The sequence below is a fragment of the Dasypus novemcinctus genome, chromosome 31 (assembly GCF_030445035.2).
Source record: "Dasypus novemcinctus isolate mDasNov1 chromosome 31, mDasNov1.1.hap2, whole genome shotgun sequence".
NCBI classification, from domain to species: domain Eukaryota; kingdom Metazoa; phylum Chordata; class Mammalia; order Cingulata; family Dasypodidae; genus Dasypus; species Dasypus novemcinctus.
In genome coordinates, this window is record NC_080703.1 from 30596162 (window position 1) to 30609124 (window position 12963).

Sequence of the window (12963 nt, forward strand, 5' to 3'; positions counted from 1 at the left end):
ACCTCAGGATTCAGTTTGGTTCTAGTTTAGAAACCTTTTCCCTACAACTGGGGGTGATGTCCTGTTTCCTTTCAGATTAAAAAAACATATATCCTTAGAATCTGCAGAAATGTTTTGTGAAGGGTCAGGTGTGCTGTAGTTTTGTTTTGTTTTACCCTCCCTCTCTAAAAATTGGTTCCCTGAGGAAGGGTGGAGAAGCCATCCTGCTGGTACTTGGTGCTGGCGCGGCCCCGATGTGGTGCTGGGTGCCGCTGATGTCTGCCTGTGCACACCCCCAAGCCCCTCGGCCCCCACCCCGGTGGAGACGGGGGTGGACCCCCATTGCCCAGGCCAGCCCCACCCTGGCTTCCCACTGCCTGCAGCTATTAACTTAGTTTAAAATCCTTATTTTGTAGGTCCCCTTCTAACACAATTATCACAACATAAAAAACTCATTTAATTCCTTAAAAAGAAAAGAGAGAGCAGGGAATAGGTTTTTGTGTCCTGTTACCTATTTGAACACCTAACAAAAATAGATGCTAAATAAATGTTTATTGCATAGTGAATGAATGACGAAATGTATACTTAGACATATGTTTTCCAAGTCGGTTGCTTCTTGGATAAATAAGTGTTTATATTTTGATGAGTAGAGCAATTCATAATTCTTCTTTAAATTACTTGGAGGGTTCTTTTGCAATTCATCATTATGAAGTGAGAATCTTCTTTTGCTGATCATGTTTGTCTGAATCTATTGAAATGAGCAAGCGGATAATGGTAGTAGTAGTCATTATACAAAGAGAAATATTCTGAAATTTCATTCAACAGGTCAGGGGATCAAAACACTTCTGTTTTCTTTTGAAATCTAGTCTATTATGCACTTGAGGCCCTATGGGCTAGAATTGAGACTGAGTTTTCTCGAGGGAGTGTAGAAATGATCTGGAAACAACAGCCCCATTTTTGGAAGTCCTGGAACTTGAGTTTTCAGAGTAGCCTTTTCAGAGGTGACTTTCAGTTCTTTCATTAGAAACTCCATGCATTTTGGTCTTGAAAATAGCTTGGGAGCAGATGTCACTCAAGTGGTTGAGTGCCTGCTTCACACATACGAGGTCCCGGTTCAATCCCTGGTACTTCCTCTTAAAAAAAGAAATAGCTTGATGAGAAGATGCAAAGAGATTGGTGGCCAGCAGATATTGTACCTTGAAAACTGCAAGTTTACCTGTTGTACACCTCTCTCTTAACAAGGCTAACCCATCCACTACTTGGATGATTTTCTTTTGTTTCACTTTGTACTATTCTTCAGAAATAATGAAAATTTGCTTTAAAAAGTGTTAAGTAATTGCATATTCATGAACAGATATGACTGTCAATCAGAGTTACAGAACATATAAAGCACTAACTTGAATTTCAGTGGGTTGTACTTGGTGTAAACAGACTTATTTCCAAGAATGTCAATTATGTTTAGAATTGCTAAGATGATAGTATCAACTTTGTGTGTGTGTGTGTGGGGGGGGGGGCGGAGAATCTATAGAGAGTGTAAAAATAAATACAGATATGAAAACTGTTTTTCTTTATTAATCTAATAAAAAAGGACATTTACATTGTCCTTTAATTTTTAAATTAAGGGTGAGTAAAACTGAAGCTACTCATATATATGTTGTTATTTCATGTCAGTATATCATGATTGTTTTAATAACATGCGTGGTTTATAATATCATTCATCTTTATATCAAGCCCTTTATTCTTTTCAATTGCTCTTTAAAAATTCCTTTCTATTCACTTTCCCCATCTCCCCTCTCTCCCAGTTGTTAAAAATGCCCCTTGCATGATGGGTTTTACCGTGGACTTCAGTTCACAAACCACTTTCCTCATTTTTGATGCCTTCAGCTGAGCATGGAGTTAAAAGAAATCAGTCTTAGATTCTCTTCTCTTACTCTCTTAGTTGGGGTTTCTTCAGAAGAAGACTCTGAAACCAGGATTACTTGGTAGGGCATCCCGGGGCAGCCCTGTGGGGCGGGCAGGAAGTGCGACAGGGAAGGCCTGGCGTGCAGCTCAGGTGTGGGTATGAGCACGTTGCCTGTGGAAAGCAAGCTCGAGCCCGTGGGCTCCTCTGGGAGAGGTTTTAGATTTGCCCCTGTGTGGGAGGAGGAAGCTGGAGTGTTAAGCTGAAGCGCTTGGCATTGCCAGGGCAGCAGTGAATTGGAGGGGATTGGCAGGGCCCTGAAGCTGTCTGTGTAACTTCTTATGTCCTCAGTGTTCCAAATTAAAATATAGCTAATTAAATTATCAGGATTTTCCAATTTCACCTGGAAAATTTCTTTTTTTTTTCATACAACTGTTTTTTTTTAAAAAATTTTATTTATTCATTTATTTGTTTATCCCCCTCCCTTGTGGCTTGCTTGCCATCTGCTCTCTGTGTCCATTTGCTGCACATTCTTCTGTGTCTGCTTGTCTCCCTTTGTTGCGTCATCTTGCTGCGCCAGCTCTCCACAGGTGTGGGCCGTCAGCTGTCCGTGGGCATGGGCCAGCTCGCCTTCACAAGGAGGCCCTGGGACATGAACCCAGGGCCTTCCATATGGTAGGTGGGAGCCCAATCGATTGAGCCACAGCTGCTTCCCCCACCTGTATTTCCCATGCCCCCATTTTGGGGTTTTCTTTGGGCTCTGTGAACCAGACAGCAATAAAGCAGGTGTCATTCGGTCACTGCTCTGAGCCTCACACTTCTTGCAGGCCTTGCCCTGAATCCTCCTGTCCGCCGTCCTCACAGCATTTCCCTCGCAACTCTGCAGTGATCTTTGCGTAAGCCTTCTGAGCATCTCTGAGTCGGTAAAGGTGGCCCGGGACTGCCCGGGGACCTTCTGCTTCTGCCTCCCAGGCTGTCCCAGGATCACGTGAGCTTGGTGGTCCCGTGCCATTTTGCCCTTCCCTTCACCTTTGCTTCTGCAGACGTTAACTTATTTATCGGAAGAAAGATCTCTTTATCAGCCCGAGTAGGAAATGCCACAGAACATCCTTCATTCTGTGCCTCAGCCGTTAGATACGTGGTTTGCACGCACATCACCACACAGGTTGTGCTAGGACAGAAGGTCAGTGAAAGTTCTTTTCCTTCATGCAATCTGATTTAATGACTGCGCGGGACTTTGTTAGTCTTCTCAAGAAAAATAATCTCCGAAACGGTCCTATGTTCTGTTTTTATCACAATTTCAGAACCCAACACTGTGTACCTCCAGCCTCAACTGCGTTTTCAGAGCAGATTCTAGAGTTTCAAGATGTGGGCAGTGTTTTAGAACAGGTTTTCTTGGAACTTCTGGGTAATGAACAAGTATGATATAGTGAAAATGGAAAACCGACTGCTCTTGGGGTGGGAATTCTTTGTGTTTCTATTGCTTAGTATGATCCCATATGGCATTAGTAATTGAATTGAAAAACTGGTACAATTTTATGGGATGGATCAAAATAAACCTACCTCTAGGCAAACTGGGGCAAATAACATTAAAGCAAAGCATGCCCAACTATTGACTGTACCTCATAAGCTCTTAAGAAACCTATAATACACTGGAACTCTTAAGTGATTTAAAATGTTTATGTGAACTCCCATTGTTCATAGGATAAAGACTAAGATCCTCAATATAGCTATAAGGCCCTGTGTACACCAGGCTTATGTCAAACCAGCTTTTGCTCTAGCAGTTCCTAACTGTTCCATCTACGAGCCCTCTGGCCACAGGACCTTTGCACACGCGGTCCCCGCTGCCTGGAATATACCTCTTCCACTTTTTACCTGATTAACCCCTACTCCTCCTCCAGATGTGGCCCCCTCAGGCAAACCCCTTAGATCAAGGCATGTATCCCCTGATCTACAAGCTCCACACATTTTTCCTCCACACGGTAGAATTTTTCATTTATTTTGTGGTATGCCATGATGGCTTTGTGCACCCTATCCCTAGCACTGAACCCAGAGTCTAATGCCTTAAGCCTCACGAGAAATAATTTTTTTTTAACATGAATGATACAGTACTTGCATGGTTATGAACAGTGCGTGAAATGATGTACTATAAAGGAAGTTATTCCTTTCCACTGCAACAAATATCGCGTCCCCTACTACTCTCTCCCTTGCTGTTCCTTCAACACCCCCCCCAAACGCTTCTACCTGGAAGGTTTGTCCCCAGATAGCTGCAGTTTACTTCCCAGCTTCATTCTGATCTCTGCTTAAAAACTACTTCTGTTGAGGGGTTTTCCTTGATCACTCACCTAAAATAGCAGCCTTCCTTTATTGTGCTTATCCTAGTGCTCGCCTCCACCTTACGGTATTTTAATTACTTTATCGTGTGTCTCTCCCACTAAAACAAGCTCCGTGCGAACAGGGCCACCGTCTCTTGGGTTCACCGCTGCTTTCCCAGGGCCCAGAGCAGTGCCTGCCACGTGGCAGAAGCTTAACAAACATAATGCACAATTAAACAGAACCTAAGTCAGGATTCAAACTTTCTAATTTTTTCCCTGATGGAGCCTGAAGTGAGTTTGTAGTGTGAAACTATACGTACCTTGGCAGCAGGGTCCATTTCATTTTTTTCCCTCATTTGTTTTATTTCTGTGTCTTCCCTAGTTACTAGCACAGTGAATAATGGGATCAAGTGGGTGTTATCATATTAAAAAATAAATAAAATGTCTGATGACTATAAATTATCGAGACAAGTATTCTTCTGTGACCGGCAAATTGGCCCTGAGGGAAACTGCAAAAGAGGAATTTTCAGAAACGAGAGCATATTTGGAACAACAAGCAGGATGGTGGGGTCCCTATTAAAAGTGCTGGCTCTGGAATCAGACTGCCTGGGTTGAATTCCTTGGTCTGCTGTTGAGAGTTATGCATTATTACACTGCTCTGTGCCTCAGTTTCCTCATCTATAATCCAAGGATCATAACAGCACCCACCTCCTAGGATTGTTGTGTGATTAAACGGCTGGATGCACAGTGCGTGCGTGGAACAGAGCCTGCCTGGCACCTGGTAAATGCTCAGTAGATGTTAATAATTGTTAGCCACTGTCAGTCTGAAGCTTGAAAGGATGGTGCTCATTTGAATATATAAATTTTATTGTGCCTATGAATCAGATTCATTTCTTAGTAGCTGCAAGAGAGAAGGATTCATTATACTGTGTTTATTTTCAGACACTTATTTCCTCCCTGTCTCTGTATTTCCTTCTGGGTGGCTGCTTTGGTTACTGATGGGGTCCAGGATTTTTCTAGCAGCTGAAGAGTGTGGAAAGAAAGGGAGATGCTGTTAGCATTCAAAGGACAGGAAACCCACAGGGACGGAACTTTCTACAGTTGTTACCTTGAGCAGGTGGTATGGGAGGATGCTTTAGCCTGAAATCGCCTCTATTTATGGCTTCTCTATAGGCCAGCAGGATTTCCCTGAATTATGTCACCCCACCCCAGCATTATACACACACACACACACATACACACACATGTGAACACACAGACACAGACATGGTTGTTTTATTGCATTAAGGGAATTCTGAGTGAACTCAAGATTTAATTGCACAAATTCAAGTCTAAATACATCTTCAAGTCTCAGTGGAATAGACCACGTAGCCTCAAGAATTTAAACAGAGACTGCTAAATAGAAGCTGCTCAAGGGAAGCAGATTTGGCTTAACTGATGGAGTGTCTGCCTACCACATGGGAGGTCCAGGGTTCAAAACCCTGGGCCTCCTGACCCATGTGGTGAGCTGGCCCACACACTGTGCTGATGTGTGCAAGGAGTGCTGTGCCATGCAGGGGTGTCCCCTGCGTAGGGGAGCCCCATGCTCAAGGAGTGCACCCTGCAAGGAGAGCTGCCGCACGTGAGAAAAGTGCAGCCTGTCCAGGAGTGGCACCACATACATGGAGAGCTGACGCAGCAAGATGACGCAACAGATTCCTGGTGCTGCTGACAAGAATCCAAGAAGACACAGAAGAACACACAAAGTGAATGTTCACAGAAAGCAGACAACTGGGGTTGGGGGAAGGGGAAAGAAATAAAAAATAAATCTTAAAAAAAAAAAAGAAGCTGCTCGAGAGCAGATATTAGTGTCTATATTATGTTGTTTACCCCTTATTTTTAAGTATTTATATTTGTCAGGCTCTTACTGGAATTTATTAAGTATCAGGCACTGTTCTAAGTGCCCTAGAAATATTAAGTCATTTAATCCTCACAGCTCCCTTTAAGATATATGACTGTCTTAATCTTAATGGACAGCAAATAATTTTGCCCAATGTCACACAGCTCGTAAGTGGTGAACACATGGATTGAAATCTAGACAACCTGATTTCAGAGGTTGTGTCTTAAGCATCATGCCATGCTGCCCGCCTTTTGAATAATCAGTAATGAGTGGACTGGACTGCTCTATCAAGAATTTAAAACATTGTGCTATGACTGATGTTTGTTTCTAGAGTATTGTAATCTGTTCTTTAGAAACCATACATGCCAGGTAGTCTTCATCAATTCATTTATTATTTATTGAGTTTTAGTCAACTAAAAATTCTTGTTTTAAAATTTCCCCCAATTTTTACAGTTGTTTTCTAATCCTTCAACACATTTGATGAATTTTAGATAGATTTTGAATACTAATGGCAGACTTAATAATGTCCAGAGATACTTTCTGAATTCAAAATGGAAAATAATGGCATTTCCAGGGGAGAAGAAAAAAATCCATGTTAAGAACATTTATAATTTATAGCTTGCTATAATTTGGACATTATAATGTCTTTGAATCTATCAAAACTACAAGAAGCGTATGGATGAAAAAAAAAATTGGGAGTAGATGTAGCTCAAGTGGTTGAGTGCCTGCTTCCCATGTACAAGTTTCCAGGTTTGATTCCCAGTACCTTCTTAAAAAACAAACAAATAAATGAACAAAAACCTACTCTTATTGGGGAGCCGATGTAGCTTAGTGGTTGAGCACCTGCTTCCCATTTATGAGGCCCTAGGTTAAAAAAAAAAAAAAACCAAAAAATACCTTATATAGTTAGGATATGTACTAGTTTTCATTTTGTATGTCTCTGTCAATGTTAAACACTTTATTTAGCCAAGATTAAGTCTGAGTATAAATGCATAATACCATGTACTTTATGGAATTTTTAGAGTCTGATTTGTCCTCAACTCCCCAGCAATACAAAAGCAAGAAAGGGACTTCTTTGGTGATTTTTTTTCAGTGAAAGCCCTTGCTTTTCTTTTTTTAAAATCAATTCTTAATTCAAATCACTTATATTCAGTTTCTACATCTTTAGCTTGCCTTTCATAAAAAATTCTTTCTCCTTATTTATTTATTTGTCTAGTTTGTTCATTTTAAATATTTTATTCTTAAATTATGATGTAAAATATATTCTGTACTTCCTGTTAGAAGGAGTTATAAGAAAGAATACATAATGGTAAGATGCCTTAATTTTTTTTTCCTGGGGGGCAGGTTGTGGTTCAGTAAAGAGAAGTATCCTCATATACTAAAATTATCTTATTGAATAATTAAGAAATTCAGAAATTGGTTGATGGTTGGCAGATGTATATTTTGGTTATCTTTTGCTGTATAATCAGTCACCCCAAAATTTAGTTGCTTAAAACATGGGTTTGTGGGGGTGTTCTGGGCATCTCCTCTGTTGGTCTCTCCTGGCTCTCTCATGTGGATGCCTTCAGCTCAACTATTGACAGGCCGGGGGTGCAAGATGGCCTCACAAGTGTCAGGCAGTTGGTGTTGACTCTTTTTTTTTTTAATTAAGTAGTTTTATTGAAATATATTCCCACACCATACAATCTATCCAGCGTGTACCATCAGTGGCTCTAATTATAATCACCAAGTTGTGCATTCATCACCACAAACTATTTCAGAACATAGTCTTTACCCCAAAAGGAAAAACCCCATACTCATTATACCCCCCTATGATTGACATTTAGCACTGGAGTGGTAACTTTGTTACAACTGATGAAAAAATATTAAAATATTGCTTTTAACTACAGTCCATAGTTTGTATTAGATGCATTTCCCCTTTGTACCACCCTATTGTTAACATCTTATAATAGTGATGTACAATTGTTCTAGTTAATGAAAGTACATTCTTATATTTGTACTATTAACCAAAAACATCCAAAACAGTGTTCTCTGTGTTATACAGTCTCATGTTTTCTTTTGTTTTTAATAAGAAAAAGTGTCAGTTTACAGAAAAGTCATGCAAAAAAATACAATGTTCTCATATACCCTCCCTACTGTTGACATTTGTACCAGTGTGGTACTTTTGTTACAATTGAGGAAAGAACATGAAAATAGTCATTTCATTGCAATTGATGGGAAAAAATTACAGAATTACTGTTAACCATTGTTCATAAGTCCATTAGTTGTACTTCTCCAATATATCACCTTATTTTTAATACTGTGTAATAGAGGTGTGCTTTTTTTCTGGTTCATGAAAGAACATTCTTTCATTTATACTATTATTCACATTCTTCATCCACCACCAAGTTCACTACATCATATAGTCCCAAGTTTACCCTCCAGCTTTCATTCTATTGACAATCACAACTCTAGACTACCCCTTTCAGTCATTATCACATCTATAAATCAGCTAATTATACTCAGTATAATGTGTTACCACATCTCTATCCATTTCCAAACACTAACAATCACCTTATTAAAAATTCTGCAGATATGAAGCATCAGCTTCCCCTTCTCAACCCTTATTCTGTCTCCTTGTAACTGATACTCTAGGTTTTTAAAAATACATACTTGTTAATTTTTTAAAAAAGATACCTAGATTACATAAATGTTACATAAAAAATATAGGGGATTTCCATATGCCCCACTCCCTACCCCTCCCATATTTTTCCACATTAACAACATTCTTCATTAGTGTGGTATATTTGTTACAATTGATGAACACATTTTGGAGCATTGCCACTAAGCATGGATTATAGTTTACATTGTAGTTTACATTCCCACAAAATTTTCTGAGTTGTGGCAAGATATAAAATGTCCTGTATCTGTCCTTGCAATATCATTTAGGACAATTCCCAAGTCCCAAAAATGCCCCCATATTACATCTATTTTTCCCTCTCCCTCCCCTCAGAGCCTCCAGTGGCCATTGCCTCCACATCAATGATCTAAATTCTTCCATTGCTAGAATCACAATAAGTCTATAGTAGAATAACGGTAAGTCTACTCTAGTCTGTTATTCACTCCCCAATCCCGAGGATTCTGGGATGGTGATGCCCACTCCACCTCTAATTGAGAGGGGGCTTAGATCCCATTGGGCAGATGGATGGGACTCTCTTACTTGCAGTTGCAGACTCTCTCTGTTCCTTGGGATGGTTGTTGTCCATCATCATCTCCTTGTTAGTTGTCCTGGGTGAGTCCAATGAACTGGAGAGTAGGTGTTGCAACTCCATTGAGATTCAGGGCCCATCTGGCACTTGAGCAACCCAAACATTTAAGTTTCTTGGATATACACCTATCAACTCTAGTACTAACTATAGGTTCAAATAGAAGGGGCAGAAGAGCCATGTGTAGGGAAACCACAACTGAGGCCAACTCTATCTACTTGCATAAATTTGCAAGTAGAGCCCACTGGCAGGACACCAAACTCCTGAGCTACCTGCCCTGACTATAGTGTCTGGATGTCTCCAGAGCCCTCAGGAGCCCTGCTATTTGAGGTAGTATCTAATTTGGCAGTCAATGAGATCCTTCTGAGATGTGCATAAGCGTAACCTCTGGAATGACCACCCAACTCACTTTGAAGTCTCTTAGCCATAGAAACTCATTTGCCTTTACCTTTTCCCTCTTTGGGTCAAGGTCTTTTTCCAGTTTCCTTGCTAGTTGGCGCTTGGTAGGAATCCCTGGGTGTCAGAGAAGCTCATCCCTGGGAGTCATGTGCCTCGCTGGGGGGAAGGTAATGCATTTATATGCTGAATTTGGCTTAGACAGAAGCCACATTGAGCAACAAAAAACAAGGAGGCCCTCAGGAGGTGTATACTTTATGTTTTAACTCCATGAGTTTATTTATAGTGTTTAGTTCCTATTAGTGAGACCACACAATATTTGCTCTTTTGTTTCTGGCTTATTTCACTCAACATAATGTCCTTAAGGTTCATCCATGTTGTTATATGCATCCTGACTTCATTTCTTTTTATATCTGAATAGTATTCCGTCATATGTATATACCACATTTTGTTTGTCCATTCCTCGGTTAATGGACACTTGGGTTGTTTCCAGCTTTTGGTAATTGTGAATAACGCCTCTGTGCAAATGTCAGTTTGAGTCCCTGCTTTCAGTTCTTCTGGATATATTCCTAGTAACAGGATTGCCAGATCATATGGAAGTTCTATATTTAGCTTCCTGAGAAACCACCAGTCTTCCACAGAGGCTGCACCAGTCTTACATTCCCACCAACAGTGAAAGCATGTTCCTGTTTCTCCATGCATTAGAATTCTTTAGGGAAGCAGAATGGACAGGAGCTATCTGTAAGTATTATTAGATCTTATAAAATTGTCTCACGTGAAGTGGGGGTGCATAGCAAGTCCAAGTGGGGCAGGGTGCCAGTTAGGACTCCGATGAAGGTCCTTGATGAGTTCCCTAGGAGGAGGTGGCTGGCCTTCAACTGATTGAATGAGCTGTCTCTCATTGCTGAAGTCAATTTTTCTCAGTTGATTTGTAGATGTAATCAACTACAGATGCAATCAACTTACTAATAATTTAATTCCTTGAGAGGTCCTGACAGTAACAATTAGGCCAGTGCTTTCTTGACCAAACTACCATTATCTGATCAAGTTGACACGTGAGCCTGACCCTCACACATCACCTCCTCTCCAATACTTGTAGTTTTCTGTCTTTCAATAGTGGCCTTTCTAATAAGGTATGAAATAATATTTGTTGTAGTTTTGATTTGCATTTCCTTAATAGCTAATGATGTTGAATATCTTTTCATGTGCCTTTTAGCTATTTGTATTTCCTATTTGGAAAAATGTTTATCCAGGCCCTTTGCACATTTTTAAATTGGGTTGCTTGTCTGTTATTGAGTTGTATGATCTCCTTATAGTTCATGGAAATCAAACCCTTATCGGATATGAGGTTTTCATATATTTTCTCCCATTGAGTAGACTGCCTTTTTACTTTCTTGACAAAGTCTTTTGAAGAACAAAAGTATTTAATTTTGAGGAGGTTCCAGTTATCTATTTTTTTTTTTCTTTTGTTGCTCAAGCTTTGGATGTAAGGCTTAAGAAACCACTGTCTGCCACAAAAATCTTGAAGATGTTTCCCTAATTTTCTTCTAGGATTTTTATGGTTGTAGCTTTTATATTTAGGTTCTTGATCCATTTTGAGTTAATCTCTATATAAGGTGTGAGATAGGGGTCCTTTCTCTTTCTTTTGGATATGGATATCCAGTTCTCCCAGCACCATTTGTTGAATGGTATTGTCTTTTATTTGGGACCCTGAGAATTTCCTTCCTTTGGCCTTTCATTTACTTGACATTGTCCAAATGGAATTTCCAGAGGGCAAAAGCAGAGCTACAAGGCCTCCTATGCCAGCCTTGAAGGTCATATTAGATCACTCCTGCCACATTCTATTGGTCAAAGCAAGTCAAGGCCAACCCAATTCAAGGGATGCAAAATAGATTTCCTTAAAATGGATGGAGCTGCACAGAATCTGTGACCGTATTCAGTAAACCATAATATAGTGCTCCAGTTGAATAGAAGAAAAGTATAATTCCCTAAATGGCATCAGGGGTTGTAGCAGTTTGATATTGTTTATGAATTCCAAAAATAGATATTACATTATGTTTGTGAACTGGTCTGTTCCTCTGGGCATATTAGATTGGATTGGATTCAGAAGCTTCACTTTTACTTGATTAAATATTGATTATGGCTTTGATTGGGCCACGTCAGTAGGACATTGAGTCCCTATTCCTTTAGTGGGCGGGGACTCACAGAGAAAATGCCTCAGCAGAGAAGTTAGTTGGAGTTATGACTTGGAGTCCTGAGAAGTAAACACGCAGGAGAAGAACACAGAGGAATAGAGATGGCTCCAGAGAACACAGCAGAGGGCCCAAGGAAAGAGAGAGCCTGCTAGTCTCCAGCTGACCTTGTAGAGACAATAGAGCAGCTGAGCCCAGAGAGGAACAAGCCCCGGGAGAGAGATGAGACTTATCCCAGCCAACATTTGATACTAGAAGAAGCTGGGGACACAGAGCACTAAAAGGAGAAGCCTGAACCCTGGCAGACGTCGGCAGCCATCTTGCTCCAACACGTGGCAATAGACTTTGATGAGGGAAGTAACTTATGCTTTATGGCCAGGTATCTATAAGCTCCTACCCCAAATAAATGCCCTTTATAAGAGCCAACAGATTTCTGGTATTTCGCATCAGCATCCCTTTGGCTGACTAATACAGGAGGTAATAGCTGTAATACAAAGAAATAGTCCATTTTAAACACCAACATTTGGCATTTCCATCCCAAATCTCTTCAGAAGAAAGTTTAGCAATCTGGGTCCAATCAGGAGATGGAAAGGACACAATAAATTCAACAGGGAAAGTTCAATATAAAGGACTCTTGACTGTGATAAAAGAATTAGCTAGAAGATATAAGGAAACTCTATATGGGACTCCAGGGCTGAGGCAAGTGCCCGAGGAAGGTAAACTTGGAAAAGGGTAGAGAACTCTGGAGAAGGTATGGTTCAGCCAACTGATGACGGAGAAGTTGGCTGGAGCTGGGCTGGAGGGGCTGGCAGGCAGTAAGCCCCTCAGGCTTGCAGGCAGGGGAGCAACCAGCAGTACGCGGTTTGAGTCTGGGTGGCAGCAGGTGCAGCAGGGGACCTGCAGTGAGTTTGGACTGCTCGTGGGCTTTGGTTTCCATGTCAGAGGGGCTATAGAAAGGTTATTGCCAGGCCAAGACTGCAGAGTTACAGCGCGACCACTTTCCAGGCCTGTGGTTGGGACAGATGCCGCTGGAAGGTCTCACACCTATACCACGTAC

General features: G+C 40.9%; 1 protein-coding gene across 14 annotated transcripts in view; it reads left to right on the forward strand.

The window, feature by feature from the left end:
• NEK10 (NIMA related kinase 10) overlaps window positions 1–12963 on the forward strand; it is a 269323-nt gene that overhangs the window by 107541 nt on the left and 148819 nt on the right. The window lies entirely within an intron of this gene.